The sequence below is a fragment of the Pongo abelii genome, chromosome 4 (assembly GCF_028885655.2).
Source record: "Pongo abelii isolate AG06213 chromosome 4, NHGRI_mPonAbe1-v2.0_pri, whole genome shotgun sequence".
NCBI classification, from domain to species: Eukaryota; Metazoa; Chordata; class Mammalia; order Primates; family Hominidae; genus Pongo; species Pongo abelii.
Genome location: NC_071989.2, coordinates 105,163,329 through 105,190,553, shown reverse-complemented (window position 1 = coordinate 105,190,553; position 27,225 = coordinate 105,163,329). Strand labels below are relative to the sequence as shown.

The window sequence follows — 27,225 nt, the reverse complement described above, 5'->3', positions numbered from 1 at the left end:
ACAAGCTAAAACAGTTTTATTATGCTGTCTTAATAGTAAATTGAAATCAATTATTATGTGAGTTATCCAGCTACATCTAAAATGTACAAAGATACTAACATTTCAATTCAAGCAAGTTTACCTCGGCCAAGATTTCTCTGCTTTTGAAAACTAATAATCTTCATAGTCATTCATATCTATTATGTATTTAAACTTTCAATTTGTTGGTATTTAATGCTACACACAATCACTAGAAGAAGAATTATAGGTATTTGCTTTTTAATCTGAGTAAAGACTTACCTTATCTTAGTCTGAGTTCACTGCTGTTGTAGTAGATGTCTAAATAGTTTTTACATATGACTCAACTGTAAAAGTTCTCTAATATAACTCTTCCAATAAAAAACATGGTATATGCAAAAACAACACATTTATAAAAGTAATCTAGCTCCTGTAAGAAGGTGATACTACTGACATGTTGTTGATACGTTGTTTTAAATTGCTTTCAACTACTTTCTTTGAAAATAAAATGATAAAAAAACTGAAAAATGAATAACTTGATGAGATATTTTAAGATGAACTCACTTATAACTACCACCCAGATCATAAAGTAGAATTTTGCAAGCCACCCAGAAACTCCTCCATGTAACTCATCACAGTAATAAGTCCCTTATTCTCCTAAATTTAATCACTGTTCTGACATTTGTAACATTCACTTCCTTCCATTCATTATCATGTTATGACCTAAGTATGCATCCTTAGACACTATAATTTAATCTTGCACCCTCTTTAAGAATCTGATGTGTCTTTTAAGTCTCTTTTAATTTATAGGTTTCTCCTTCACCCCTTTCTTCTTATATCTGTTTAATAACTCCGTGCATTTGAACTATAGAATATCCCGGCAGGTTCCTGTAGCAGTTTAATTATTTCAAGTCTGTTCCTTCAGCTCTCTTAATAACTGTATAAATTGCTAATAATCCTGAATAAATCCTTTTCTGTTTAAACTAGTCAGAGTGGGTACAAATGCCTACAGCTAAAAAATACACATATAGTGGAATATAAGATGAGGATGAAAGTTACCTTTAAGAAAATTTTTATTGAAATTTTATTTAGAAATAAATCTGGCCGGGTGCGGTGGCTCACACCTGTAATCCCAGCACTTTGGGAGGCCGAGGCGGTTGGAGCATGAGGTCAGGGGTTCGAGACCATCCTGGCTAACACAGTGAAACCCCATCTCTACTAAAAATACAAAAAATTAGCCAGCTGTGGTGGTGGGCGCCTGTAATCCCAGCTACTTGGGAGGCTGAAGCAAGAGAATCTCGAGTACCTGGGAGGAGGAGCTTGCAGTGAGCCAAGATCATGCCACTGCACTCCAGCCTGGACAACAGAGTGAGACTCCATCTCAAAAAATAAATAAATAAATAAAAATAAATCCACATTATGAGAAATAATATTGCAGCTTAGTTTCTTCATGTCATGTAGACACCAAGACAACTCTTTCTAAAAGTGTTCATCTTGTATTACAGATCCATATGCAGATCTCTATCAATGGGCCAAGAATATGTGTTAATATAGATGAAAATCTCCATGCAGAGATGAGAAAAATATGGCAAAATTTAGGTTTGTAATATTTCCAGCAAAACCCAAATTAGCTTTAGAATTTGAAAAGCAAATATGATTTAGCTTTTAATGAGCATAAACAATGTACATGATACCACCAAGAAATAATGGTAATTACCTATCTTCTTACTGGTTTGAAATGATCATATAACTTAAGGAAGAAGACAAAAGACTCAAACATAGACAATACCGTTAGCAAAAGGCAAAGTCTGCAAGTGTGAAGTGACTTTAACGGTAATCACTACTGGATTTAATGTAGTAAAGATTAATGAAGATACATAAGTATTCCTTGAAGCTAGCTAGAAAACAGCAAGTAAGGCATTGACAAACAGAATGTCATCATTCTAATGCAATACTTTTATTGACTACCCTTATTCAGTAGGTTCAAAAGGAAATACAGAGGAAACAGCTAGATAATAATCTAATAAACTTACCACATATTGTGTATGTTTTCCATCTAACCAGGCAATGGACCAGAAATAAAATTAATGTTTTAGCCAATGTATTCTTGGCATTACCCAGAGTTGTTGAAAGCTCTTCAATAACAAAAACCATAAGAAAATAGTGTTCAGATACATAACATAGGATAGGAATGTGTAAATCATAGTATCATAACAGAGATACTAACAGAAATAATGCTAAAATATCTGCACATTCACACATTATAAAGTAATATAAAGAAGGATCTATTCCAAAATCTCCAAGTTGGAATGATTCACTCTTTGTAGTCTAGGCATTTGGTTGGTCAGTTATGTCTTCATACCAAAATTCACTTATATGTTAACACACGTCTACACAATACTGAAAGACAGCAGCCTACAACAGAAAGGACAGATGTGTAGCAGACACTGTGTTATTTGAACAAACTCTATTGTTATGTCAGATACTCCTAAGTAATGATAGAACTCTTTCCTGAGGACATGGGCAAAGATTCAGAATATCAACTCAGGGATCCAGGCAGCTACTACTAATGGAACAAACATGAATGATCCTTGAGACTATGTCTATTTGCCCTCCCTGGCCTGCAGTAAATAGGCAGAAGGATAACTTTGAATTATTTGACATGAGATAAGCTGAAAATAGCTGGTAATAAGCAGTAGAAATAAGTATCATTAAAATTTCCACTGAATGATGCTTCATAATGGAAAAGTTATTAACTTGAGTTTGAAAAATCATGTTTCCTCAACTGGTATGATAGGTAGTCGATGATTTAAATCCCTTGTTTTTCAAATCATAGTCAACCTAATCTTTTATACTCCATAGAGTGCTTATGTTAATTCTCATAAAAATAATATTTTATAAAAAGTAAGGTACTGCTATGAGCATATTTTTGAAGGAAGCAATGCATGTTTGTGAAGGAAGCACAAATGTAATGCAGACCAACCATAATGCCCCAAAATTTAATATATAAAAGCATGTTTCTTTGAAAATGCAAATTCAATTTTTATCTATTATTGAACTTCTACGATAGGTGATGCACCTTTGGAGATTACAATCCTATGTAGTGGTCCAAAATATGAGCTCTGGAATCCTAGTGCCAGGGGTCAAATCATGGCCCTGTCACTCCCTAACTGACCTTGGTGACTTGTTTTCCCATCTATAAAATAAAGTAAAAATATTAGCTATGTCATTGTGAAGTGGTATAAACTCATGATATATTACAATGCAACAGTACTACACCATCTTCAACTAGTGAACACTCAACAAGACTTAGAAGTTATTGTTTTTATTGTTATTGTTGTCATTGTAATACAAAGATCAATATGACTCATTTAATATTCTCAAATCCTCTTTCAAGAGTCTGGGAGCATAGGGCGGGAGGGGAGGTGGAGGATGGAGAAGTGGGAGGAAAAAACAGAATACATCTAACAGAATAATATGTTATAAGAGATAGAATAATATTGGTATATTGATATAAAAACTGTTAGATCAATTCAACTGTTATCAGAATTCAAGTTCAGTTGAAAGGATTAAGAAGATCTTCATCAAGAAGATGAAATTTTGAGAAAGGCATGAGATGGTACCTATGATTTCAACAGACAGAAGGGTCAACATGAGCAAGCTGGAAAGAATGCAGAGGACATGTTTGGAGACTAATGAGTCAGAAATTAAGGAGTAAGTAAGGAAAAATGTGAAAATATAATTTAAAAGTTAGGCTGAATCATATGCTAAAGGGCCAAGATGCTGTGCTGAAAGTTTGAAATTGAATAAAACAAGTTAGAAACTCAGCATGTAATACAGAGCTAGAAGTCTGTTTGTAGAAATAAATCATAACAGGGTATTTTTATGGGACAATGATGACTCCCCACCCCCAAAGTCAAAGGCCAGTCAAATGTGCTTTTTTTAAATTTTACTTTGAATTATAGTAAATAATATTTTTGTTAATATTTTTAAATTACAAGGAAAGTTTTGCAAAATCTAGTTAATCTCAGAATTTGCATAATGTTACTCTAAACTGTCCGTTACCCTCTCAAATGATAATCAATGAAAATATACCATATAAAAGAAGTATACATAACTGCTGTTTTAAAACATATAATACCCAGATAATAATCCACATTAAAAATGACATCTTCAAAATCATCTTCAGATACTCTTTTCTTATTACAAAGAATTATGAACCTCTGAATTTTGCATTTATCTAAGTAGCACTGGACTTGGCTTTATAAAGACTTGAAAAGAGGCATATAAGCTTCTCTTCAATCGAGGATATCTACATAAAGAATCAAGACACATCTTTTTTAAAATAATAAAATAAAATACCATGTTAAGTGGTGAGAATAAAGTAAAAAATAAAGGGAGCTAACCTTTTTTGAAAGCCATGTAGTTTACTGAATCTGCTCAGCAGCCCCATTTTTACCACATCTCACTGAATCTGCTCAGCAGCCCCATTTTTACAGATCAGAGAGGTTATCAAGAGGTCATCTTCCCAACACGTGAGGCTAAGCCTGGACTCAGGAGCTAGAAATTCAAATGCTAGTGCTGCCTCTAAAGGCTTTGTGATCTTAGGCAAATGGTAAGCCTCTTTAAGTCTCAATTGCTTCATCTGTTAAACTGGGAATATAACAGTATTTGATAAACACAGATGTTGTGAAGGAAAACTAAAAAGTATGTGTGAAATAATGACACCCTATTTACTTGAAGTACTTTCTGAGGAATTCTAGTCCTGGAAGATTGTTGTGACCACAAATGGATCTACAGTCTTATACATTGATTCTTGGGAATGACTATGTATAATTTTTACCCTTTGGAGATTTATAGTGTTCGTTAAGACTGAGAAATCCTGCAGTCAAATATTTAAAAATGTAGCTTTAACTTCACTTAACCCATAAGTTTTCAAATTTATTTTTACATTGACTATTATTTTACTCATTTCCCTTTCATTACTTTTCCTATCTTTTATTCTTTTTCTTCCTTTCTTTGTTCATTTTCAGGGAGCATTTAAGCCCCTATATCCAAAGAAAAATACTCCACAGAATATTCTCCAGGAAGCACTTTATAATACAATTAGCTGGCATTCATAGCAAGCATGAGAGATTCAAACAATTAGCAATATAAAAGTTCAAATACGGAAGAGGTACATGAGAAATGGCATGACCTAAGAGGCTTTACAAAAGAAATAAACTTGACGCAGAGATACAAACTTAGACAAACAGAAAAAAAGGAGACTTACACAGGCAGAGTAAACACAGTTCAAATGGAAAGTTTGTAAAGGTAATAATATTGATGGTGATGCCAGATATCACGGCTACTGCATGCCAAACGCACAATATTCATCAGGCATTATCTCATATAGCAGGTGAGAAGCTTAGTGAAGCAGACTAGGATCAAATTTGGGAAACTGAGTACTTTCTTATACAGCTATCTTACTGATAAAATCCCTGGGGAATTCAAGTGTTCAATCATTCAAAAAGCATTCATTGAAAACTGATCCTCAAAGCAATATGCTAGATACTTTGTGTAAGAGGAGTAAAGAATTAGTATGCTGAAAGCAAATTAGAAGGCAGTAAGTTGGAGGGAGGAGAATAGAGGTAGGGAGACGAGCTAGCAAGCTATCATGTGAATCAAGGTATAAAAAGATGCCTGGAGACAATCAGAGTTAAGGTGGAAAACAAAGAAAAAGATTAGAGGAGAAATCAGTTCTGGGTGTCACATGATTAAGGAAGAGTGATAATTGTGACTAAGAATGGGTTAGCCCTCTAAAGCAGGATCTTTAAACTGTAGATTTTGGTACATTAGGGTTTGTGAAATGGGTTTAATGGATCACAACCAATATCTTACTGCATTCGAAGAAAAAGAAAAGAAAACATCAGAGTGTACCTACACACTAAGTATTGTTTCATGAAACTTTTATTTCAGAACTATGTACTACACATGTGTGTACTGGGTCATATGTAGCTAAAACTTTAAGATTCTATGCAAATAAAGAATGAAATAAAGCAGTGAAATCAGAAAAATGAGAGAATTTTAAGGAGATGATATCACATACCAATTACAAAAGAACTAAACACAATGATTTCTTAGAGAAAATTATTGGGCTTACATAAATAGGGTCAATCAGAAAAGAGCAGACACTAGACTACTAAGAAATATCATATATTTATTATTTTTTATTCATAGCACATTAACTCAGTAAACTAATATAACTCAATCATGTGTAAAGATGACCAAATATTTTGAATTACCCTCATATCTCTGATAGACTTTTCTTTTCTTAGTTTTGTGTTAATAACAATTCAAGTATTTAAGATCTGTAATGTACAATATTGAGAAAATCTATAATTTATGAAAATATGACCCTTAAAAACCAAAAAATAAATCACTAGCTGTATAGACATGCAAAAAGTATCCTTAAAAGGATTAAGATCCAGTTCCATTCATACCAAAAGCCTTTGACAAGGCAAAAGTTATGCTGTTCTTCCAAAAACTGTACCTTGATTTATGTTTATTATCCTTTCCGTTCAAATACTGCATCAAGCACAAGCTATTTTAAAACATTGAAAATATTGCTTTAGGTTAAGAAGAGATAAGGGACTTAGCTGTTACTGTCAGTTGTTTGTGCATTACTCTGACATTTTACAAGACAAGGCATTTGGCCATCTCTGGTTGTCTAGATCTGCAGTGGATGTATTTCAATGAATACTAAATTCAAAGAAAATTTATTGAGTTTCTAGTATGTAGACATTTCAACAATATCGTAGTTTCTCGTACATAAGAAATTAACAATCCCGTAGGAGTTCTAATTACATAATGAACCACGATTAAGGCAGAATATGCTATGTGCCATGCTATAGATAAAATCCAGGGTCAAAAAGGTTTCAGAGAATAAAGATACCTTTTATTTTTCACTAGGATGATTGATGAAGACTTTATAAGAGATGTGACACTTTAACTGGTTCTTGAAAAACAATAGAATTCTGACAGGTCAAAATTAGAAGTAGGGATTAATGATGTAAGAAGATAAACAAGATGAGGAAAGGAGAGATGAAGATTCACATTCAACCAATTTGAATATATCATAAGGTATATGTGCAGAAGGGTGGATGATGCTGTAATGAGCTACTTAGATCACCCTCAGGAATGAAGGACCTACATTCCAGCTTCTGGAAATTCTGCCAACTTACAGCCCTTAGATGTCAGCCCTCTCCAAAAATATCCTATGCCTAAAAAGAGCCACCTGAATCAAGGTCACTCTCTCATCATGGGCCAGCCCATGTTTAACGATTGACTGATGCAGAAGTACAAAGGCACTCACTGGATGCAGGACAATTCTGACGGCCATCCCAGCTTCAGAGATCCCGGTTCAGCTGAAGCCTTTGTTGAGACTACATCACATCTCAACTCTACTTCTGCCAAACTCTGTTTCATTTACTTCCCTTACCTCCACAGAAGTTGATCCCAACAGTGCTTCCTAACAAACTTCCTGCACACTAATATCCATCTCGGAGTCCTTATTTGGGAGGCCAACCTATGACAAGAAGCATTAGTAGAGATTTCTGATTTTTAAGATGAAGAACAGAAAGCATTCTACTCTTTCTATTCATTTCGTCCTCCAAGATACTTCCCAGAACTCACAAGCAGACAAAGAAATAGAAATTCCATATTCATTAAAACCAGGAGATATATTTGAACCCAAAATATAATATAGAAAGACGGAAAATAAAGACCAGTGCATTTAGCAAAATATTGCCCTGTTAGACTTCAAAGCACTCAGAAGAGAATAACTAAAAAACAATTTGCCCCACATATACATGAAGATTGTTTAGGGACTGAACTTTGTCCACCCAAAACCACATGTTAAAGTCTTAAATGCCCAGCCCCAAACCCAGTACCACAGAATGTAACTGTGTTTGGACATAGAATCTTTATAGAGATAGGTAATTAAGTTAAAATGAAGTCCTAGGTGGGCCTTAATACAATATGACTGGTGTGCTTAGAAGAGGAAATTAGGACACAGAAACATACAGAGGGAAGATTATGTAAAGACACAGAAAGAAGACAGTGATTTACAAGCCAAGAGGCGAGGCCTTCAGAAGAAACCAACCCTGCCAACACTTTGATCTTGAACTTGACTCAGGAACTATGAGAAAATAAATTCTATTATTCAAGTCACCCTGTCTGCTGTGTTTTGTTATGATGGCCCAAGAAGACTATGGGTCTTATCTAATATCTCATGCTTAAAGATCTTAAGCTGTTTGAGAAAACTCAAAAGAACAATTAAAGCAAGAGAATACAAAGGAAACACAACCAGCATAGAATATAACAGCAAGCTTCAAAGTAATCATCTTCAATATTCTAAGAGAGAGAAGAGAACAAATTATATCAAGGAACAAGATATAGATTGCTATGAAAATAAAAAAAAATTCTTTTAAATTAAAAAATGTAACAGAATTAGAAAAAATTAATAGCATATTCACAAAATAAATTTAGAAATTAGAAATTTTTCCAAAATAGTCAATGAAAAGAAAAGAGTTAGAGAACAGGAGAGAAAAGAAAATTAAAAGACCAATTGAGGAAGGCCAATATTCAGCTAAAAGGGAGACCATGTGACATTGCTCTAACTAATAAGATGTAAATGGAAGTCATTATTAGGTAGAGCTTCTAGGAAAATATTTTAAAAGAAAAAAGACTCAGAGGGCTCAAGCTTTCTGCCTGTTTTCATTCTTTCTTCCTGTCTGAAATATAGATGAATGCTGAAAATAAAGGATTAATCTTGCAACCTAGAAGTGACCTGCATGATACAAATAGCCACATGAAAAGAACTGGAAAGTCAGAATGAAACTTGTGTCTCAAATGGCATAATGAAGCCTATTCATCATTACTGAGCTGCCTATTTCTGGACTTCTTACTATATGGGTAACATTGAACTTCTTGGCACAGTGTAGCCAAGTCTTCTATAATTAGCCAGTGTAGTCTATTTCATTATTATACTATACTATTTGACTCAGCAGATATTTAAAACATCATAAAAATAGAAACTCTAAATATTAACTTAACAAAAACTATAATATAACCAAAAATAGTATATATTAGAAATGTGGGGCTGCATTAGAGTTCTCCAGAGAAACAAAACCAATAGGAGATAGATATAATAGATAGATGATTGATAGATAGATAGATAGATAGATAGATAGATAGATAGATAGATGTGTAGAGAGAGGTTGTGAGAAATTGGCTCACATGATTTTAGAGGATAAGAAGGCCCATGGTCTACCATCTGCACATAAGTAAGTATATTCCAGGCCGAGGCAGGAGAAGATGCAACGAGAAGTTCCAGCTCATACAGTGAGGCAGGAAAAAAAAAGGGCAAATTCCTCCTTCCTCTACCTTTTGTTCTATTCTGGCCCTCAACCCTGAACAGATTAAGTGATGCCCACTCACATTGCGGAAGGGTATCTACTTTACTCAGTCCACTGATTCAAATACCAATCTCATCCGGAAACTCCCAGAGATACACTCAAAATATTTAACCTGGATACCCCTTGGTCCAGTCAATTTGACACATAACATTAATCATCACAGGCGAGTTGCAAGATAGCATAAATCCTGATCTATGATATTCAAGCTCAAATAAATGCCTTAAACTAATGAAATGAGAGAAAGCAGTGTAAGTACATAACTTAAAAATATAAAGTAACTATTATAAAAGAGTGAAAGTGGCTGCCAAAGGAAGCTATAGTTTGAAAATAAAAAGACATGAAGCAGGAGAATGAATTTTTAATTTTAATCCTTTTGACACTGTTAGACTTTATTAAATGTTCTGCATGTATTTTTTTTTTTAATTTAGAAAGTATTTAAAGATGAGGAATGGATTCCAGTAGTCCTTAACTAAGCCCTTATCATCTAGCCTTCAGACTTAAAAAATTTAACAAAGGTCACTCTCATTTTGTCAAATGGCCAATGAACATTTTAAGTCAGCACTCCAAGTGACTTCACATATAAAATCAGAAAAGTATAAATGATTTAAATTTCACAGTATTCTTTTAGGATGGTTGGTATTCAAACATCTACATGTTCCACATTTTAACTATCCAGTGTCCCAGTAATGGATTTCCAGTTTTCCTTTCCCACTGTCCCAGTGATGGATTTCCAGGCTTATTTTCCCACTGCCCCAGTGATGGGAATCTAGGATTACCTACCTATAGGCCCAGCTCATCTATCTCTGTCCAGGTGGCAGACATCCAGGCTGCTTTCAACTCCTGCCTTGACAAACATTTCTGCAAAGAAAATCCTAAATCCTCACATGTGTCTCCTCAAGCTCCCTGAGATATGTACTCAGAAGTAGAAAGGTAGGGTTGTAGGATACACTTATACTTAATCTGAATAAGTCATGTCAGATCCACTACCACTACCACTAGAAGTGCAATAGAGTTCTTATGCCTTCATATTTCAGTTGCTATTACCTAACTTTCAAATGCCTGCCAGTCTAATCATTTACAATTACAGCTCAATGATGCTTGAACTTGAATTTCTTAAATTACTCACCATTCTGACAATCTTATCACATGCCTCTTAGTTTTCTAAGTTTACTCTTCTGTAATTTCATGTTCATCTATTTTTGTCTGTTCCCTGGGGTGCCTTTTTCTAGTTGATTTTTAGGAGATACTTGCGTAGTTTATATATTAAGCACTAGTTGCTGTTAGATTTTGAAAATGTTTTTCCACTTATTATCAGTTAATTTTATTTAATGAGTTCTTCATTGAACAGAATGTTTAATTTTTATGTAATGTTATCAATTTGCAATTTTAATTTTTTTATTTTTTCAACTTTTAAATTTTGGAGTATATGTACAGGTTTGTTACCTGGGTATATTTCATGATGCTGAGGCTTGGGTATAAATGATCCCATCACCCAGGTACTGGGCACAGAAACAACAGTTTTTCCACACCTGCTCCCCTCCCTCCCTGTCCACTCTAGTAGTCCTTAGTGTCTATTTTTGCCATCTTTAAGTCCATAAGTACCCAATGGTTAGCTTTCACTTATAAATGAGAACACACAGTGTTTGGTTTTCTGTTCCTACATTAATTTGCTTAGGATAATGGCCTCCAGCTGGATCTATATTGCTGCAAGGACATGATTTCATTCTTTTGTATGGCTTCACAGTATCCCATGGTGTATACATACCACATTTTCTTTATCCAGTCCACTGTTGATGGGCACCTGGGTTGATTCCATGTCTTTGTTATTGTGAATAGTACTGCACTAAACATGTGAGTGTATGTGTTTTCAGTAGAACAATTTGTTTTCTTTTGCGTATATACCCAGTAATGGATTGCTGGGTCAAACGGTAGTTCTGTTTTTTAAGTTCCTTGAGAAACCTTGAATGTGCTTTCTACAGTGGCTGAAATAATTTATATTTCTACCAACAGTGTAGAAGTGTTCCCCTTTCCCTGCAGCCTCACCAATATCTGTTGTTTTTTGACTTTTTAGTAATAGCTATTCTGAATGGTGTGAGATGCTATCTCATTGTGGTGTTTTGTTGTTGTTGTTTTGAGACACAGTCTTGCTCTGTCGCCCAGGCTGGAGGGCAGTGGTGCAATCTCGGCTCACTGCAAGCTCCACCTCCTGGGTTCACACCATTCTCCTGCCTCAGCCTCCAGAGTAGCTGGGACTACAGGTGCCTGCCACCACGCCCGGCTAATTTTTTGTATTTTTATAGAGACGGGGTTTCACCATGTTAGTCAGGATGGTCTCGATCTTCTGACCTCGTGATCTGCCCGCCTCAGCCTCCCAAAGTGCTGGGATTACAGGCATGAGCCACCATGCCCGGCCGTTGCTGTTGTTTTTTGAGATGGAGTCTCACTCTGTGGCCCAGGCTGATCTCAGCTCACTGCAATCTCCACCACCCTGCCCTGAGCTCAAGCTGTTCTCCTGCCTCAAGCCCTGGAGTAGCTGAGACCACAGGCGCATGCCACCAGGCCCTGCTAATTTTTGTATTTTTAGTAGAAATGGGGTTTCACCATGTTGGCCAGGCTGGTCTCGAAGTCCTGACCTCTACTGTTCCACCTGCCTAGGCCTCCCGAAGTGCTGGAATTACATCATTGTGTTTTTGATTTGCATTTCTCTAATGATTAGTGATATGCAGAAATTTTTTAATTTTTATTTTTATTTTAAGTTCTGGGGTACATGTGCAGGATGTGCAGGTTTGTTACATAGGTAAACATGTGCCATGGTGGTTTGCTGCACATATCAACCCACCACCTAGGTATTAAGCCCAGCATGCATTAGCTATTTTTCCTAATGCTCTCCTTCCCTCTACCCCACCCCCTGTATTCTTGATTTAGCTCTCAGCTTGAACAGTATTGGTATATAGAAATACGGCTGGTTTTTTTACATTGATTTTGTATCCTAAAGATTTGATCATGTTGTTTATTGATTCCTGGAGCCTTCTGATGAAGTCTTCAGGGTATTCAAGGAATAGAATTATATCATCAGCAAGAAGAGATAGTTTGACTTATTATCCTATTTGGATGCCTTTCTCTGGCCTGATTGCTCTGACTAGTATATCCAATACTATGTTGAATAGGAGGGGGAAGAGTAGGCATTTTTGTCTTATTCCAGTTATCAAGGAGAATGCTTCCAGTTTTTGCCTGTTCAGTATGTTGTTGGCTGTGGGTTTGTCATAAATGGCTTTCATCATTTTGAGGTATGTTGCCTAGTTTCTCGAGGGTTTTTACCATGAAAGAATGCTGAATTTTATCTAAAGCTCTTTTTGCATCTATTGAGATGATCATATAGTTTTTGTAATATAATTCTGTTTATGTGATGAATCACATGTATTGATTTGCATATGTTGAAACAACCTTGCATCCTGGGAATGAAGCCTACTTGATTATGGTCAACTAACTTATTGATGTGCTGCTGAATTCAGTTTGTTAGTATTTTGTTGAGGTTTTTTTGCATCTATGTTTATCAGGGATATTGGCCAGTAGTTTTCTTTAGTGGTTGTGTCTTTGTCAGTGTGTTGCTAGCTTCATATAACGAGTTAAGGGGGAGACCCTCCTCCTCAAATTTTTGAAATAGTTTCAGTAGAATAAGTACCAGGTCTTCTTTGTACATCTGGTAGGATTCGGCTATGAATCCTTCTGGTCCAGGGCTTTTTTGGTTGTTAGGTTTTTTTATTACTGATTCAATTTCAGAACCTGATATTGGTCTGTTCAAGGTTTCAATTTCTTCATGACTCAATCTTAGGAGATTGTGTTTTTCCAGGAATTTATCCATTTCCTCTAGATTTCCTACTTTGTGTGCATAGAGGTATTCATAATAGTCCCTGAGCATTTTTTTTTTATTTCTGTGGGATCAGTTGTAATGTCACTTTTGTCATTTCTGATAGTGCTTATTTGGATCTTTTCTCTTTGTAAATCTGGCTAGTGGTCTATCAATCTTGTATATTCTTTCAAACACCAACCTTTGGTTTCATCAATTCTTTATATGAATTTTTGGGTGTCAATTTCATTTAGTTCCACTCTAATTTTAGTTACTTCTTTTATTTTGCTAGCTTTAGGGTTAGTTCATCCTTGTTTTCCTAGTTCCTTGAGGTGCATTGTTAGATCATTAATTTGAGATCTTCCTAACTTTTTGAAGTAGGCATTTAGCACTATAAACTTTCCTCTTAACACTGCTTTTGCTAATTCCCATAGATTAGGGTAATTTGTGTCTCTGTTTTTATTTAGTTGAAATTTTTTTATTTCTGCCTTGATTTCATCATATACCCCAAAGTCATTCAGGAGCACATTGTTTAATGTCCATGAAATTGTATGGTTTGGGGAGATTTTCTTAGTATTTATTTTTATTTTTATTTCACTGTGGTCTGAGAGTACGGTTGGTAGGTTTCTGATTTTTTTGAATGTATTGAGACTTGCTTTATAGGGGAGTAGGTGGTCAATCTTGGACTATGTTTCATGTGCAGATAAAAAAATGTATATTCTGTGGTTGATAGGTGGAGTATTCTGTAGATGTCTATTAGGTCCAATTTGTCAAGTGTCAAGTTTAAGTCCAGAATTTTTTTGTTAGTTTTCTGACTTGATGGTCTGTCTGATGCAGTCATTGTGGTGTTGAAGGTCCCTACTATTATTGTGCGACTGTCTAAATCTTATAACAAGTCTAGAAGTACTTGTCTTATGAATCTGGATGCTCCAATGTTGGGAGCTTAAATATTTAGGATAGTTAAGTCTTCTTGAATTGAACACTTTATCATTATGTATTGCCCTTCTTTGTTCTTTTTTACTGTTGTTGGTTTAAAGTCTGTTTTGTTCTGATACAATTCTTCTCTTTTTTCTTTTCTATTTGCATGGCAGATCTTTCTCTGACCCTTTACTTTGAGCCTATGAGTGTCATTATTTTGAAATTCCTTAAGTAAGATTTTTAATTCCAGAAACTCTGATTGATTTATTTTTAAGATGTTTATCTCTTCCTTCATTTCCTAGATTGCTTAAAAGTTTCTTTGTGTTAATTTTCAACCTTGTCTTGGATCTCATTGAGCTTCCTTGCAATTCCTGCTTTGAATTCTTTATCTGTCATTTGTGAATTTCCATTTCGGTTAAGGAACCATTCCTGGAGTGCTAGTAGAATCCTTTGGTGGAGTCACTATGTTCATCTTCAACTGTAATTCCAGGTGGTGGTGAGTCCAATTATTTCATGAGTCCCTCATTTCACAAAACATGAAGGCTAATTTTTTATAAATCTTTTTTTTTTTTTTTTGAGATGGAGTTTTTGCTCTTATTGCCCAGGCTGGAATGCAATGGCATGATCTCAGCTCACTGCAATCTCTGCCTCCCTGCAATTTCTGCCTCCCGTGTTCAAGCGATTCTCCTGCCTCAGCCTCCTGAGTAGCTGGGATTACAGGTATGCGCCACCACGCCTGGCTAATTTTGTATTTTTAGTAGAGACAGGGTTTCTCCATGTTGGTGAGTCTGGTCTCAAACTCCCAAGCTCAGGTGATCCACCCGCCTCGGCCTCCCAAAGTGCTGGGATTACAGGCGTGAGCCACCGTGGCTGGCCTAATTCATTTTTTAAATGGGTTTATTTTTTGTTTTTACCCATTCAACAGAAAAAAAAAATTAGACATGGTGAAATTTACAATTGGTGACATCATCCTTCACTCTGTCTGTACTATGAGATTCTACACTTAAAGCTCAGCATTATTGGTATAAAACTTTAAGACACCATGAGGATTCTCAAGTGAAGAAAAAGGGGGAAATTAAAAATGATCTGCAAACAACTAAGAATGACTAAACACTAAAACATCTTCCAATTCCTCTGCACACTGCATCCCATTACTATCCAGCCAGATCAGACAACAGGGCAGTGAGGAACAGAGAAGCTACTTGGTAGATATTTTCAAGGGATTTTAACAGAATACTCTTAAATGAGAAAACAACTCATGGTTTCTTATGTTTGCTATAAAGCAATAAAAGGGTGAGAAATATGAAATCTCAAATGGAGATATTAAATGACTGTGAATTTAGGAAGAAGACCATAATTTCTGACAAAATAGAAAAAATTAATTGGGACGTACTAGGTTTGTTTTGCTTTGTTTGTTTTTAAGGATACTTATATTTCACATTGGTCTCATTGATAAGGTGACCCAAAAAAACTTTTCTTTTTTTGAGATGGAGTCTCACTCTGTCGCCCAGGCTCACTGCAGAGCACGGCTCACTGCAACCTCCGTCTCCTGGGCTCAAGCAATTCTCCTGCCTCAGCCTCCCAAGTAGCTGGGATTACAGGCACTCACCACCATGCCTGGCTAATTTTTGTATTTTTAGTAGAGATGGGGTTTCACCATCTTGGCTAGGCTGGTCTTGAACTCCTGACCTCATGATCCACCCACCTCACAATGTGGTGTGATTACAGGCATGAGAGTGAGTTCTACAGTATCATTTTAAAAAGTACAAGTGAATGTGGATCCATCTGAGAGGAAAAAAAAAAGAACTACAAAAAGACAAAAATGCAACACTCAACCCTTGCAAAGGACAACACACTGGAGGTGACCAAGCACATGCTTTATAAATGCTTTTTCAAAATCAAATGATAGAACATACAAGAAACTGGTTTGTTCTTATTGTTTATTTTGATTGTGTCATTCCTTGCATATCACCTCCTCCTCGTCCTGGCATTTCGTGTAGTGAGAAAAGTCATCAAAGATAGAGGTTGTGTGCTTGTAGGAAGCAATAATTTTCAGCACTTGTTTTTCTTTTTCTAAAGGCACCTCCTGTGTTTCATGGTTTATGACTGGCTTGTTGTCATGATTCTCCAGTCTGATGTGCCTGAGCTGGTTATTGGGTACATCACTGACAAAAATCCACTTGACATCAAACTTCCCCTTCCATTTGTCTTGAGACCAGACTCCAGCACTGGTGCTGCTGTCCACAGAGCACTTCATCTCCGCCATCCTACAGAAATACTCACTCCCACTGATGCTTAAGAGCAGGTAGACAGGCCCCTTGCTGCTTATGGAGCTGAATGCACTATTCCAGTAAGTAGTGCCATGTTCTGTACTACACAAAATGGAGTACTTAATGGAGTGGTGAATGTCATGCTCAGAATAGCTCTTTATAATGCACACATGTCCACTTTTAAGATTCCAGTCAAATTCTTTAGGATTATAACTGTGGGCAGCTTTCACTTTTTTTACACTTGGGGCAGAATTAGTCTTGGTATTTCCAGGAGAGTTACTATCACTGTCGGCCCCTCTGCTCTGCCCAAATGCCATATTTCCACATGAGGAATGATCCAGCAGGTCTGGAGTGGTTGCTGAGGGCTCTGATACTGTGGTTGAGCCAAAGCAGGAAGCTTCATTGGGAGAAGCTGAAGCACCTTCCGGGGTTGTAGGACAGCCTGTGAGGATCATGTCTCCTGGGGGGCCGGGGTCTTCAGCACAGGCCCCTTGTTATCCTGGGTGTCAATATCCATGTTATGCTTTATAGATGGAGGGGGCAGTGCACCCCCTATGACACGCCCACTCCTTGTTTCCATTTTATGCCGTGGTTTTGCAGGCTTGCTGGCAACGGCGGCCCATGAGGTCAGCTTTGAAACTGCCATGTTCACATATGTCCCATCATTGCCAGAAAGGATGCCAATCAGTGCCACACTGCTGATGACAGAGCCCACTGTCTTGACTGCAGAGGAGATGACATCCCCAGTCTTCAGGCTGACCATGCCCTGCTTCAGGCTGTTCACCCCAGGGGCCTTGCTAAGGGTGTCACTGTGAAAGCCCATCTGCCCATCAACCACCGTGTGGCCCAGGGAGCTTGGGGGTAGGTGTAGCTGCTCCCATATGTAGAGCTCTGAATCTGCTACCCTTGAGACCCACTTGTCCTCCATGCCAAGAATACAGGGTTTGGGGATAAAAATTAAACCTGTGCTGATAGATTTTGTTCTCCAGACCCCAAGGCTACCCCAAAATAGAACTGTGCATAAAATTACAATCTCTGTTACTGAGCTGTTCATAGGTGATGAGGTGTAGAATCAAAGGGTCCCTTGTAGTGGACCACAGAGCCTCATTGAGGGATTAAGGAACTCCAGTGGATGGTGGGTAATAACTGGACAGGTAGAGGTCACTCACTGAAGGGTAACTGTTACTCTAATTTGACTCTCCAGAAAGGTAAGGCTGAAAGTCATTGTCATGAACCACATCCTTCTGATGCAAAGAATCATTGTGTACTTTATTATCTTGTCCTTTTGTTCTCTAAGTGTCCATGCTGATGGTCATATGCTTCATGAACAGCCTGGGGCAGTGCTGGGCCAGGACACTGGCTGGCTCAAGCATCCCTGTGAGGCTGGGCCTGTCATCTCTGCTAACGCAATCTCTGGCCTTACCATCAATTCCCCAGGTACCAGCTGGGCAGTGGCAGGGGCAGTGGCTGCTGGGTGCTCAGGCCACTGGTGAGGCACTACCTCAGTAAGGCTTTTCCCAAGCCCCAGTATGTGTAAGTTTCCTGTTATAAATTCCAAGATTCCCCCGTAATTTTCCATTTTTCCATCATGGTAGTTATCATCCTTGCCATTTCTTTTTCTCTTTTTTTTGAGACTGAGGGCTCACTACGTTGCCCAGGCTGGTCTCAAACTCCTGAGTTCAAGCAATCCTCCCACCTCAGCCTCCCAAGTAGCTGGGATTATAAGCATGTGCCACCAAGCCTGGCTATCCTTGCCATTTCTTTCCCACTATCCACCTACTCAACAAAATTGTGAAGACAAAAGGGCAAGAAATGTGGCGATCTTGTTTACTAATGCTTATCCCAGCACCTTCCATGGGGTAGAAGGTGCTCAATGAAGTCTGCAGAATCAGTAAATAAATGGAAAGAATAGGCATTTCATACATAACTGGAAATTTATATAATAAATAAAAGCCTATGAGAAAAACTAGATTTAATTAGTTTTAACTAATTTTACCTTGTACTAAGAAAGGGCTAATGGTGATGAAAGAATAAATAAAATATAAAACTATAGAGAAAATCAACAAGGTCAAAGTCATTTTTTAAAATTTTTTATAAAATTGATAAAGTCCTAGCAAGATGGAATAAGTAAATTGCTGACATCAAATAGGAGATAGGGGACATTATTATAGATACTATAGAAATTAATGAGATAATAAAAGATGTTATGAAAATTTTAGATACTATAGAAATTAATGAGATAATAAAAGATGTTATGAAAATTTTATGTTAATAAATTTGTCAACTTAAATGAAATGGACAAATTTGGAAATAGGTAAACAAATTTTGATATGTTGATACAATGAATTACTGCACAGCAATACAAATAAATGAACTATTACTAGATACAATATGGATCTCAAAAACATTTTGCAAAGTGACAGAAGTCGTCCCCAACATAAAACACACTGTATATTTCTATCTATATGAAGTCAAAGAACAGGCAAAAATAATCAATGGATACAAACAAAAGAATAGTGATTTTCATTTGGGGGATCTTTGGGGGTGGTATGAATGGAAAAGGAAATGAAGGAACTTTCTAAAACAGCCATTCTCAATTAGATGCAATGAGAGAATTAGACCTCACAGAAAATAATTTGAGATGCTGTTTTTTAATTATTCTAATCATGATACATAGTATCATTCTTGATGCACGAGAGGTAAACTGATTAATTAGAAACAGTGTATGCCTTTGGGCATGAGGATTTAACTCCTTTCTAGATCCCCAGTTGAGAGGTACTATCTGAGGCTGCACTGTTCCATATTGTAGCCACTAGCCACATGTGGCCATATGAATTTAAATTTAAATTATTTAAAATTAAATACAATTTAAAATTTAGTTCCTCAGTCAGACCAGCCACACTTCAAATGCTCAAAAACCATATATGGCAAGAGCTGCTATATTAGATAATACATATGTGTCAATTTTATCTCAAATTTTAAAAATAAGAAGTTAGCACAAATAAGTTTATATTACGTATGAATAAGGTTTTAAAGTTTGATGATGGTAAGGCGTTATGTCTCATGAAACACACACACACAAAAAAAAACAAATCTTACTTTTGTCAGTTTTCACAATATAACACATCTACTAAACTACAACATTTCATATTATTACCAGTCCTGAATAATCACTTTCCATGAAAATCGCAATTTAGAAATGTGTATCTGGGCTTGAGTTCATTTTGAAATATAATTAATACCCCCAGGACTGGTCAGATTTGTTTCACCCAATTTATCTTTAAAGGATTATAGAACCAGGGTATTTTGCAGCAATACATGGACCAAATGCTTAATATTCAAGATGGGCTTTAACACAGCACACTTGGTGAAAAACACCACCACTACTACAAACAATAGAACACTTTCTATATTAGCCAAGTTAAACATATCAGCATTTTTCATGAAGTCATGCAATCAAACAGACTTCATTTTACAAGACACTGTTCATTGGACTCTAAAATGAGTTTGCTAAATTAATATTTCAATGAATTACAGTTAAAGAGAATATATAGATTTTCAAGTGCCATTGGTTTAGACCAAAGTTTCTTAGAACCAAAAAACAAAGTTATCAATAGTTGTCAGCAGTCTGTAAGTATTCAACTTAAAGGAATATGTGTAAATTGTGAATTTATTCCAAACATCCAAACAAGAAAATAAAATTTAAAAAAAAAGGCTCTGATTCCTAGAATAGCCTATAGCCAAATTTCTACCAAAAGAATGCTTATTTTAAATAAATTCTCAGCCCTACAAAATGTAACAGCTGAATTATAGTCTGAGGTCGAGCACATATATAGACATATAAAGTCTAGTGTGTATATAACAAACTAGCCTGCCCTAATGCTCAGGAGGTCCCAACAATGTCCAGTTGATATTGGAAAGATGAGTTCTAAGCCACAGAGCTCAGTCACAGTGTGCTCGAGGCAGCTTGCCCTGTCTTTCAAAAGCCTATTGTACTCATATCTTCCCAATTCCACTTTCAGGGACATCATGTTAGTAGCTTGAATTAGGCCACAGTGGAAATTTCCAGATGGTTCTTATTTAAACATTGAAATAATAAGTAATAACACACTGGAAAATGACAATAATATGAAATAGGTCCCACACTAGAAACATGTTTTATGGTTTATCGTTGTGTTGCCCCTGACTGTTGCTCTCACCCACTCCACAATCTTATTTAATGACATCTCCGATCTCTGGATGCTCAGGCAAAATACTTTACACTCATGCTTCTCTTTATGTCATGCCCCTTTTGTCACCTATCAAAAAATGTGGCTGCTGTTACTTTCAAAATATATCCAGAATTCAACTGTTTCCCACACTTCTCACTGCTACCACCTTGGACCAAGCCACCTACAGCTCTTTCCCTGTCTTCATCTGCTCTTAAGTGCTGCCATTCTACCCCTTACCACCTAGTCTCAGAATACCAGCCCCAGGGACACTCAAAACCCTGCTGGCTCCCCATTCATAGTAAAAAATCCGAAGTCCTTACAGCAGTCTGTTGATCTGACCCCTGTTCCCACTCTGAACACAGTTTTAGCTACTTTCCTCTCACTCTCTTCACTCTAGCCACATAGGCCTTTTTGCTCTTCCTTGAACATCCCAGGAAATTTCCCACTTCCATGCCTTTGCATGAATTGTCCTAGTATTAGAATGCTCTTGCCTAATACCTGCATGACTACCTCTTTCACTCCCTTCAAGTCTTGACTCAAATGTCACCTTAATAAGCCTGATCACACTCTCCAATTGCAATGCCCTCTTCAGCAATTGCCACTCTCCTTTATCCTACTCCATGTTCCCTTTCCTTCCATAGCACTTATTAACTTCTAACATGCTATACAATTTACTTATTTTATGTAAATAAAGGCAAGTAAAGTTAATACTTTATGAAAGCAGAGTCTTTCATCAATTTTATTTGCAGATGTATCCCATGCCTCTGGAATAGTGCTTGGCACATCATAGTTGTTCAAGAAATGTTTGCTAATGAAAAAATGAGTGGCTATCCCAAACTCTAAAGAATGTCAGATAGATTTGTTTTCTTCTTTGATCTTAAGATGTTTGGGAACATGATAACTGGATCTGAAAGCCATCCAAATGTGTTGTGAAAATGTTCAGAATTGTTTAATCACATCTGTGATTCTATTCTGTAAACCAAAATCTGTCAGAAATCTAATGCCAAAATTGTTAGTGGAATTTTCTTGCTCACTGCATCACTTCTAAGAAGAGTTTGAATCATTTCCTGAGACCCTAAAGGCTATAAATATACAATCTGCTTCTTAACTGGTGAAGAGACTCTAGTTTGTGTAAAGGTTTTAAACATATTTTAGGAGACATAAACGGTTTGAACAATAAAATTAACCTATGATTTACAGGAGCAAAAAACAAATGATTTTAGCATCCAGTAAAATTTTATGCTTGACTGCTCCATTATTTTATATCTGTACGTGAAACTACTTTTCATTTTCTTTACCAGATACTATCAAGGTACAAATAATAACTCAAAATCTAGAAGTGTAAAATTCTTATAACATCAAAGAACCAGCAGAACTAGTGTACTTTGTATTGTTCAATAATGTAGTTGGCGGTAAAAGAATGTATTGTTGCATTTGAATACTCCAATTCTAAAATTTTATAAAATGTCTTTAAATTATATTAAAATGATCAATATATTTTGAAGCAAATTTCTCAAATGGCCTTCAGACACAATCTTCATAGCCATGCAGAGATGTAAAGCAACAAATAACCTACATTTGTTTTAAAAATGTGTTGCAATGCCCTGTACACTTAACATACGCTTTAGAAGTTTAAATTCATTGCTATAGCAATAAACATGACTGACAGCTTTAGAATAAGTTAAAGAAACAAAAAGGAATTTTTAACAGTATTATGAGTGCCTGGATGGGAGGAAGTAAAAAGAGAACAAACACAGGGAATTCTAACTTCTCCTTACCTCTGGAGGATAAGAGAGTTGTTTGTTATTCATTTGTTTGTTGCTCTCTTTTAGAAATAAAGTGACGGAGCATGAGCTACATTTTCACCTACCAATTTTTGGCAGAAACATCTAAACAAGTGGTGCGAAAAGGAACTATGGCTCCTGCTGTCATGGCTGAGATAACCATAGCCATCAGCATTGAATGATGATGTAAGAAATATAATCATTGTAACAATCAAAGCACACAAGCCCTACCTGGTCCATTCATATGTAACTCAATGAACATTCTTCTCCTTGGGCAAGATAAGCAGCCCCAAAGTGCAGGTGAACAGAAGATATGGGGAGATTACTGGCTTCAGTGTAAACCCTAGCCAGTTTGAAAGTTCATATTGGAAGCAAAACCACTAAAGAGGATGTATTACTAAGCAATAATGCATATTAAGAGCACGGTATTATTGTTGATTAAATTCTCAAGTATTTATTAATTTTTAAATGCACTATATGCCTTCCTAAGAAAAACTTAGATCTCACTTGCCTCTAGAATCCTTGTTTCAGTGCACACTAAATATTTAGGAATGACATATGAAAAATTTCCAGCTTTCTATACCTTTCAATTAAATAACAAATATCTAGTAATTGCCTACCATTTACCAGACACATGTTGGGAGTGCAACAATAAACAAGGTAAGTGATGCTAGTAATTTTTGTACATTGATTTTGTATCCTGGAACTGCTGCAGTTGTTCATTAGCTGAAGGGGCTTTTGGGTTGAGACTATGGAGTTTTCTAGATATAGCATCTTGTCATCTGCAAACAGAGATAGTTTGGCTTCCTCTCTTCCTATTTAGATGCCCTTTATTTCCTTTACTTGACTGATGTCTCTGGCTAAGACTTCAGTAGTATGTTGAATAAAAGTGGTTAGAGAGGGCATACTTGTCTTGTGCCACTTTTCAAGAGGAATATTTCCAGCTTTTGTCCATTCAATATAATGTTGGCTGTGAGTTTGTCACAGATGATCCTTACCATTTTGAGGCATGTTCCTTTAATACCTCGTTTATTGACAGTTTTTAACAGGAAAGACAGCTGTCACTTTAAGTTAAAAGCTAGAAATGATTATGCTTACTGGGACAATCCAAAAGCTAGGCCTCTTTTGCAAAATAGCCAAGTTTTGAATGAAAAGGAAAAGCTCTTGAAGAAAATTAAAAGTGCTACTCCACACATGAATGATAAGAAAACAAATCAGCCTTATTATTGATATTTTTAAAAGTTTGAATAGCCTGTATAGAAGATCAAAGCAGCTATAACATTCCCTTAAGCCAAAGCCTAATCCAGAGCGAGGCCCTAACTCTCTGCAGTTCTAAGAAGGCTGAGAGAGGTGAGAAAGCTGCCAAAGAAGAGTTTGAAGCTAGCAGAGATTCACTCATGAGGTTTAAGGAAAGAAACTGTCTCCATCACACAAAAGTGCAGGCCAGGCGTGGTGGCTCATGCCTGTAATCCCAGCATTTTGGGAAGCCGAGGCAGATGGATCACAAAGTCAAGAGATTGAGACCATCCTGGCCAACATGGTGAAACCCCGTCTCTACTAAAAATACAAAAATTAGCTGGATGTGACGGCGTGTGCCTGTAATCCCAGCTACTCAGAAGGCTGAGGGAGGAGAATCACTTGAACCCAGGAGGCAGAGATTGCAGTAAGCCAAGATGGCACCACTGCACTCCAGTCTGGAGACAGAGCGAGACTCCATCTCAACACAACAACAACAAAAAAGTGCAAGGTGAAGCAGCAAGTGCTCATGTAGAAGCTGCAGCAAGCTATCCAGGAGATCTAGCTAAGATAATTGATAAAGGTGACTACACTAAACAACAGATGTTTAATATAGATGAAACAGCCTTATGTTGGGAAAAGATGCCATCTAGAACTTTTATAGCTGGAGAAGTCAGCCTGGCTCCAAAGATTCAAAGAAAAGGCTGACTTTCTTGTTAAGGGCTAATGCAGCTGGTGACCTGAGATTGAATCCCATGATCATTTACCATTTCAAAAATCCTAGGGCCCTTAAGAATTATGCTAAATCTACTCTGCCTGCTCTATAAATGAAACAAGAAAGCCTGAGAGACAGCACATCTATTTACATAATTGTTTACTGAATATTTTAAGCCCACTTTTGAGACCTATTGCTCAGACCAAAAAAAAAAATAAAAAATCTCTTCAAAATGTTACTGTTTATCGACAAAGCATGCATGGTCACACAAGAGTTCTGGTAGAGATGTAGAAGGAGCTTAATGTTATATATTTTTTTAATTTATTTTTTATTATTATACTTTAAGTTCCATGGTACATGTGCACAATGTGCAGGTTTGTTACATAGGTATACATGTGCCATGTTTGTTTGCTGCACCTATCAACTCATCATTTACATTAGGTATTTCTTCTAATGCTATGCCTCCCTCAGCCCTCCGCTCCCATCAGGCCCCAGTGTGTGATGTTCCCCTCCTTGTGTCCAAGTGATCTCATTGTTCAACTCCCACCTATGAGTGAGAATATGTGGTGTTTGGTTTTCTCTTCTTGTGTTACTTTGCTGAGAATGATGGTTTCCAGTTTCATCCATGTCCCTGCAAAGGACATGAACTCATCCTTTTTTATGGCTGCATAGTATTCCAAGGTATATATGTACCACATTTTCTTTATCCAGTCTATCATTGATAGGCATTTGGGTTGGTTTCAAGACTTTGCTATTGTGAACAGTGCTGCAATAAACATACGTGTGCATGTGTCTTTATAATAGAATGATCTATAATCTTTTGGGTATATACCCAGTAATGGGATTGCTGGATCAAACGGTATTTCTTGTTCTAGATCCTTAAGGAGTCACCACACTGTCTTCCACAATGGTTGAACTAATTTACACTCCCACCAACAGTGTAAAAGCATTCCTATTTCTCCACATCCTCTCCAGCATCTGTTGTTTCCTGACTTTTTAAAAATCACCATTCTAAATGGCATGAGATGGTATCTCATTTTGTTTTGATTTGCATTTCTCTAATGACCAGTGATGATGAGCATTTTTTCATAAGCCTGTTGGCTGCATAAATGTCTTCTTTTGAGAAGTGTCTGTTCATATCCTTCACCCACTTTTTGATGGGGTTGTTTTTTTCTTGTAAATTTGTTTAGAAATAGTTCTTTGTAGATTCTGGATATTAGCCCTTTGTCATATGGATAGATTGCAAGATTTTCTCCCATTCTGTAGGCTGCAAGATTAATGTGTTTATGTCCACTAACACAACCTCCATTTTATAGCCAATGGAACAAGAAGTGATTTTGACTTTCACATCTTATTATTTAAGAAATACATCTTGCAAGGCTATGGGTGCCATACATAGTGAGTCCTTTGCTGGATCTTGGCAATGTAACTTGAAAACCTTCTGGAAAGGATTCACCATTATAGAAAATAATAATAAGATTTGTGATTCCTGAGAGGAAGTCAAATATCAACATTAATAGAAGTTCGGAAGAAGTTAATTCTAATGTTCATGGATGATTTTGAGGAGTTTAAGGTTTCAGCAGAAACAGTAATTGCAGATGTGGTGGAGATAGAATGAGAACTAGAATTAAAAATGGGCCCAAAGATATGACTGAATTGCGGCAAGCTTATAATAACACTAACCTATGAAGAGTTGTTTCTTACAGATCAGCAAGGAAAGTAGTTTCTTGAGATGGAAACTTCTTCTGGTGAAGATTCTGTAAACATAGGATTTAGAATACTACGTTAACAGTTGATAAAAGAGTGGCAGGGTTTGAGAGGATTGACTCCAATCTTGAAAGAAGTTCTACTGTGGGTAAAATGCTATCAAACAACATTGTAAGCTACAGAGAAATCTCTCATGAAAGGAAGAGTCAAGTGATGCAGCAAACTTTAGTGTTGTCTTAAAAAATTGCTACAGGCACCCCAGCCTTCAATAACTACCATCCTTATCAGCCAGCAGCCATCAACGTTGAGGGAAGACCCTCTATCAGCAAAAAGACCATGACTTATTGAATGTTCAGATGATTGTTAGTGTTTTTTTTAGCAATACAGTATGCTTTAATTAAGGTATGTATATCGTTTTCTTAGACATAATGCTATTTCACAGTTAATAAACTACAGTATAGGTAAACATAACTTTTAAATGCACTAGGAAACAAAATAATTTCTGTAACTTGCTTTATTGCAACATTAATTGTGGTGGTCTGAAACCAAACTTGAAGTATCTTCAAAGTCTATATAAATGAAGCCTAGAAGGATACCATCCAAGCAGTTAACAGTGGTAGACAACAGATTCAAATTTGTACGTGTGTGCACTATTTGAACCATTTAAATAAGCACATATCACTTATCTAATAAAAAAAATTTTTCATTGTGTAGATCTGTCCAATATCTTGCTACCCACCTAATTATTAGTAAATGCTTTGTGATGTAATTATCTGGGAGGCAGAGCAAGATGGCAGGATAGATGACTCCACTGATCATATCCCCTGCAAGTACATCAACTTAACAACTATCTACACAGAAAAAAATTAAAAACACCTTCATAAGAACTAAAAACCAGGTGAGCCCTCATAGTACCTGGTTTTAACTACACATCACTGAAAGAGGTACTGAAGAGATAGAAAAAAAGTCTTAAATCACCAGTGCCACCTCACCCCATCACCCCAGCATTGGCAGCATGTTGAGAAGAGCATCTCTGGGTGCTGGGGGAGGGAGAACACAGCAATTGTGAGCCACTGAACTCA

At 36.6% G+C, this 27,225-nt stretch overlaps 1 long non-coding RNA gene and 1 pseudogene across 2 annotated transcripts in view; both read right to left on the bottom strand.

The window, feature by feature from the left end:
• LOC129059473 (uncharacterized) overlaps positions 1–27,225 on the bottom strand; it is a 243,646-nt gene that overhangs the window by 77,983 nt on the left and 138,438 nt on the right. Inside the window, exon 2 of one of the 2 annotated variants that reach the window (XR_010139998.1) lies at positions 26,120–26,193. The exons of the other annotated variant lie outside the window; for it this stretch is intronic. This is a non-coding gene — a long non-coding RNA (uncharacterized LOC129059473). The remainder of the gene's footprint in view (positions 1–26,119; positions 26,194–27,225) is intronic. 2 annotated transcript variants of the gene reach the window in all.
• LOC100439827 (YTH domain-containing family protein 1-like) lies at positions 16,154–17,794 on the bottom strand (annotated as a pseudogene).